This window comes from Mus caroli, chromosome 1 (genome assembly GCF_900094665.2).
Source record: "Mus caroli chromosome 1, CAROLI_EIJ_v1.1, whole genome shotgun sequence".
NCBI lineage: Eukaryota > Metazoa > Chordata > Mammalia > Rodentia > Muridae > Mus > Mus caroli.
In genome coordinates this window covers 9,827,345-9,833,834 of record NC_034570.1, presented here as the reverse complement: position 1 = coordinate 9,833,834, position 6,490 = coordinate 9,827,345, and the positions used below count along the sequence as shown (strand labels likewise).

The 6,490-nt window shown below is 42.8% G+C and overlaps 1 long non-coding RNA gene across 1 annotated transcript in view; it reads right to left on the bottom strand.

The window, feature by feature from the left end:
- Positions 1–3,986: 3,986 nt before the first annotated feature.
- Positions 3,987–6,490, bottom strand: part of LOC115030586 — a 6,531-nt gene continuing 4,027 nt past the window's right edge. Inside the window, exon 3 of the long non-coding RNA XR_003836166.1 lies at positions 3,987–4,064. This is a non-coding gene — a long non-coding RNA (uncharacterized LOC115030586). The remainder of the gene's footprint in view (positions 4,065–6,490) is intronic.

Genomic DNA, 6,490 nt, shown 5'->3' with positions numbered 1-6,490 from the left:
AGCCCTTAGTCCTAGGGCATAGGGCTATCAGGTCATCTGGACCATATCTGAAGTACATGGTATCTTCAACAATAGGGACTTCACTTTCACCTCTGAGAGGCAACCAAGGGCAAGAGGAACAATCTGTAATGTTTGGAGAGTCTCTGGCAACCATGACTAAGAACCCAAAAGGGACGTCTTATGTCTGGTCTTGGCATTTTTATTGCACAGTCTTAATTAAAGTTGGAGTCCTGCTGGACAGACCTGCTCTCCTGCTTCTCCTGTTGATGACCTGCAGATTGTTCTGAGAACTGTGCTCAGCCGGCAGCCAAGGCCCCCTGGAAGCTTCAGAGCTGTAAGGACTCCCAGAGGTTGGTTCCCTTTAAGTCTCACATTAAAAAAAAAAATCTGTTTTATGTCATTTTATCCTGCTTGAAAGTTGATAATCCCATGTTGATACCTTATTTGCACTTTTTAATGTTTGGAGGAGGATAGGATGGGAACAAGGTGGAAGACCAGTGGCTTCAATAGAGGCTTTCCATGGTGAGTGAGTTTGATCTCTGTTATGAAGACATGAGAAGGAAGAGCTGTTAGACACAGCTAGTGCTCAGTAGCACACATTTACAGTTGACAAGATATTTTCAGTGCCAAATGATGAGAACAGAACTTGGAAAGGCAGCTTTGGGGAGAGGGACCTTGATATTTGTTCTTGGCCCAAAGTTTGTCCTTGTTACTGTCCAGGCCGGAGACCAAAAACAATAGGAAGTGATTGGGACATTTAATTATGGGTCTGGTTTCTTGTTATTTTTCCTTTGTTTTTACACAACTGCCTGGAAGTTTGAGAGTGTGGCCTAAACTCCAGTTCATAGACTGCAGTACAGGGGCACATGGACACTGTCCTAGTCATCATTCTATTGTAAAGAGACACTATGACCACAACAACTCTTATAAATGAGAGCATTTAATTAGGGGCTGGCTTGCAGGTTCCGAGTTTTAGTATATTGTTATTATGGAATGAAACATGGTGGCAGGCAGATGTGGTACTGACAAAATAGCTGAGAGTTACATCTTGATCTGAGAGAGATGGGGCCTAGCATGGGCTGATGACACCTTCCTCCAAAACGGCTGTGCCCCTAATCCTTCTCAAATAGTGCTGCTCCCAGGTGACTAAGCATTCACATGCCTACGGGAGGCATTCCTATTCAAACCACCACAGATAGTTCACAGTCAGCCAACTGGACTGACCAGCTCACCCCCAGGCCTCAACCCAGAAAATCCATATTAACCTTAAACAAGGACCTGTGACAACACTTCTAGGACCTCCTCTTACTACACTGGAACCGGTTTTACTCCCCAGCTCTCAGGTTCCATTCCATGAGTCTATAATCCTCCTTTCTAAGAAGCCTTTTATTGTTCATCAATTTCACTCTTGTTTTCTACATCCCAACAGCAGTTTCTTCTCCATCCTCTCCATCCAGTTCCTGCCCCACCTATCCTTCTCCCCCCAATCCACTCTTCCTCCTATGTTTCTCTTCAGAAAAGGGCCAGCCTCAATTGATATCAACCAGCCATAGCATATCAAGTTACAGTAAGACTAGGCACCTCTCTTCTAGCTAAGGCTGAATGAGGCAGTCCAATAGGGGAAAGGTCCCAAAGGCAGGCAACAGAGTCAGAGACAGCACCTGCTCCCACTGTTAGGATTCTCACAAGAAGATCAAGCTACACAACTGTACCATATGTGCAGAGGGCCTTGGTCAGTCCCATGTAGGATCCCTGGTTGGCCATTCAGTCTCTGTAAATCCCTATGAGCCCAGGTTAGTTGATTCAGTTATCTGGTTTTCTTGTGTTGTCCTTTACCTCTCTGGATCCTACAATTTTTTCTACTCCTGTTCCATGAGATTCTAAGCTTCTGCTAATGTTTGGCTGGGGGTCTCATCTGTTCCCATCAGTTGTTGGGCAAACCCTCTCTGATGACAATTGGGCTAGGCATCAATCTAAGAGTATAGCAGAGTATTCTTAGGAATCATTTCATTACCTTTTTTTTTTTTTTTTCATATTTGTGTGTAGTTCTATCGTGAGTCTTTGGGCTCTGTAGCCTCTGGATCCTGGCCCTCCAGGAAGTATCAGGTGTAGACTCCCTCTCAGGGTATGTGTCTCAAGCTGAACCAGACATTGGTGAGTCACTCACACAATTTCTATGCCACCTTTTACCTCAGCACATCTTGTAGGCAGGACAAATTGTAGGTCAAAGGTTTGTGCCTGAGTTAGTCTCTTAGTCCTTCTGCTGGAAGTCTTGCCTGATTACAGGAGATGGCCATCGCAGGCACTGTATTCCATACTACTGGGAGACTTAACTGGCTCTTCCTCACAGATTGCTGGGAATTTCTGTTGCCCTAGGTTTCTACCTCATCCCAGAGATGACCCCAGACTTCTCTCCCAGTCTTCTTTTCCTCCATCCTCCCCACACCCAATCATTTCTATTCCTTTACCTACCCCACCTTCATCCCAGTCCCCTCTCCCCTTCCAGGGTAATAGATATGGCTCCATTTGCATTCTTCTACATGCAGACATCCAGTTAGACCAGCACCATTTGTTGAAGATACTTTCTTATTTTCTATTGTATATTTCTGGGTTCTTTATCAAAAGTCAGCTGTCCATTAAGTATGTGGATCTTTGATTTGGTTTGATTCATCAGCCTCTCTGTTTTTACGCCAATACCAAGCAGTTTTTATTACTATTGCTCTGTAGTACAGTTTGAAATCAGAAATAGTGAAACTTCTGGAAGTTTTTCTATGATACAGGATTGTTATCTCATACATTATTCTTTCAATCTGTAAATAATCGTGTTGGAATTTTGATGGGAATTACATTGATTCTGTATACTGCTTTTGGTAAGATGGCCATTTTCACAGTGCCACTTCTTTGGATCCATGAGCATGGGAGATCTTCCCATCTTCTGGTATCTTCTACAATTTCTTTCTTCAGAGATTTGAACTTCTTTTCATACATGTCTAAATTCATTCTTTAGTTCAGTTGTAACAAAGAACCCAGAAGCTACCAGCCCTGTGTGGCTTTGGTGACCACTATATTTCTAGACATCTAGCTCCCAAACTACTTGTCACCTGAGTGAAGATTCCTCTGACATCATCAAGAAACCACTTTTCTCCCCATGCCATGACTTCATTTGATTGTTTATCCTAAAAGACCTAATGAGTGAAATTAAGCAGAGACCATATTCATCTTCAACTGCCTGGTAGAAGACATACGCCAAAAAGAGACACTTGTGTTCATTCTTCTGGCTACCAAACTCCTGAAGCTACAGACTCCACAGAATGAATACTTCACCAAGAGTTCATGCTGGAGGAAGGAAAAGCTACAGCCTCGGTGCAGCCCAAGGAGACACTCACCTCTCAGAAGAGATTTCAAGTGTTCTGACAACAAACAGACCATATTTTAGACTAGACCAGAGCTCAGATGTTGGGGGCTTTGGTGAGTGTCACCATACCTTGTCTAGGGCTGCTTAGTCAGGTCCATGTGTTACTTTCTTTCTAATATTAAATCTCATGTCAAGTCCCTAAGGACACAAGGGTGGCTCACTGGACCTACTTATTTGTTCCTCTTTCCAGTATGCCCACTTTAGATAACCCCTTCCTCTGCTTTTCATGTTGCTTGTCTGTTTGAGTACAGGAGACAGTTTTCTAGACCTAGCTAGCCTATTAAGGATTGCCAAGCCTAGGCTTTGAGGTCTCATACAAGGTCTCATAACCATTACATGACTTGTCTGGGAACAGGCAAGGATAGGAGGCTGGGTTGGCCCATCTAGAGTTCCTAATTTGAGAAACTATGTTTTTTCCTGGTCACTCTACACCCCATCTGAAAGTCATAGCTATCTTAGCAAAAGAAGTTTAACTCAACATTTGGAAAAGGAGTTAGTGTTTTATTTTTAAAGTTTAAGAAGTTTGACATTAGGCAAATGAGACAGCTCAGTGAGTAAAGTCACTTACCACGAAAACTGATGGTCAGAGTTTGATGCCTGGAATGTTGTCCTCTACTCTCCATAAGAACACCATTGCATTTTGGGACACCTGAACACACATGGCAAACACTTACATAAAAACACTTTGATATACATGAATAATATAAAAATGAATCTTTAAAAAAAAAAAAAAACTATGAGCCAGGCAGTGGTGGCACATGCCTTTAATCCCAGCACTTGGGAGGCAGAGGCAGGCAGATTTCTGAGTTTGGGGCCAGTCTGGTCTACAGAGTGAGTTCCAGGACAGCCAGGGCTACACAGAGAAACCCTGTCTCAAAAAAAAGAAAAAAGAAAAGAAAAGAAAGAAAAGAAAAGAAGAGAAAAGAAAAAACTATGAAATGCATTTTATCCTGAATACTTTTAAAATAAGGAACCTTTTTTGAGTTGTTGATCAGGACTGTCCAAGAGAATCCCAAAACATACAGCTTATTGTCACCCTCTAGTGATGGAAGGGAAGTCCCTATTATGGACACCATATACTTCAGAAACAGGCCCAGACATCTGTGATCTGGAACAGACCTGCATGACGCCTCAATGAGGACTAGCTTTACCAATTTGATGCAAAGCTGTGAAGGACAGCCCCAATGGAGAAATTGATAAAATGCTCCCTCACCTAGGACTCAGTGTAGATGGTCAGGCCGAAAGATTAAAGAGTAAGAAGATTAGGGACTGTGAGACTGTGTTCCCTAGTAAAATTATAAGGAACACTCATAAAGACTTAGACCTTTCAAACAGGAGGTGAAAAAGGACAACATCAGGGGCATGCCAAAGTAGACAGGGAAAAGCCTGTGAGGCCTCAACCCTCCACAAAGAACCACAGGCAAATGAGGAAGGCTAAGAGTGGGAGGAGTCTTCTCCTCAGGAAAGGACATGCTAATAAGTTGTCCAGTGGAAATGGCCATCTCAGCTCTGGGTCACCTTGGGCAAGAACTAGGCAGATGGTCCCACAGTCCCCAGAGGACTTGCCAGGAGATCTTAGAATCACTGGTGAGTGGAACACAGCATCTATTCCAAACAAATTGTGACAAGCCAGTGCCAGCAGCATGGACACAGGAAACCCACCTGAGCAGGGGCTCACGTCCCTTCTGGTCGGTGCCAGCTCTGAGTCACCTGGGGCATGAACTCAGTAGACAGTCCCATTGTCCCCAGAGGACTCTCCACACGATCTAAGGATCACTGGTGAGTGAAGCACAACATCTGTTCCAAACCAATCACGATGGGCCTGTAATAGCAGGAGCAAGGACACAGGAGCCCTGCCTGACCAGCCACTTGGGTTCCTTCTGATCAGTGCTGGTATACCTTGGGTTTGAACACACCAGACAACTGCACAGTCCCCAGAGGAGATATCACTTCTAGGTTCTGTAACACGCCCAGGGTCTGAGGATTCCAGGATCATCCTAGAATAACAGGAGCTTGGTCACACCAGGATCTCAGGGTCTCAAAGAAAGCTTGACTGGCAAGAACTCTGATACACACAGAATCTCAGGTTCACAGGAATCCAGAATCAAAGGATCATAGAGAAAACTGGACTCTGAGGAGGCCTGAATCAATGGGGATTATAGGAAGGACAGACTCCAATCAAATATATTGAGGGCAGCACAAACTTGAGATAATCAGATGGCAGGAGGTAAGCATAAGAACAGAAGCAACAGAAAACAAGGTTACTTGGCATCATCAGAACTAAACTCTCCCACCATAGCAATTCCTGGATATACCATCAAACCAGAAAAGCAAGATATGGATCTAAAGTCACTTCTAATGATGATGATGGAGGACTTTAAGACGGAAATAAATAACTCCCTTAAAGAAATACAAGAAAACAAAAGTAAACAGCTAGAAGCCCTTAAAGAGGAAACACAAAAATCCCTTAAAGAGTTACAGGAAAACACTACCAAACTGGTGAAAGAATTGAACAAAAATACCCAGGATCTAAAAATGGGAGTAGAAACAATAAAGAAATCACAAAGAGAGACAACTCAGGAGATAGAAATCCTAGGAAAGAAATCAGGAAGCATAGATGTGAGCATCAACAACAGAATACAAGAGATGGAAGAGAGAATCTCAGGTGAGGAAGATTCCATAGAAAACATGGACACAACAATCAAAGAAAATACAAAATGCAAAAAGATCTTAACTCAAAACATCCAGAAAATCCAGGACAAAATGACAAGACCAAACCTAAGGATAATAGGTATGGATGAGAAAGACTTTCAACTTAAAGGGCCAGTAAATATCTTCAACGAAATTATAGAAGAAAACTTCACAAACCTAAAGAAAGAGATGCCCATGAACATACAAGAAGCCTACAGAACTCCAAATAGACTGAACCAGAACAGAAATTCCTCGCAACACATAATAATCAGAACAACAAATGCACCAAATAAAGATATAATATTAAAAGCAGTAAGGGAAAAGATCAAGTAACATATAAAGGAAGACCTATCAGAATTACACCAGACTTCTCACCAGAGAATA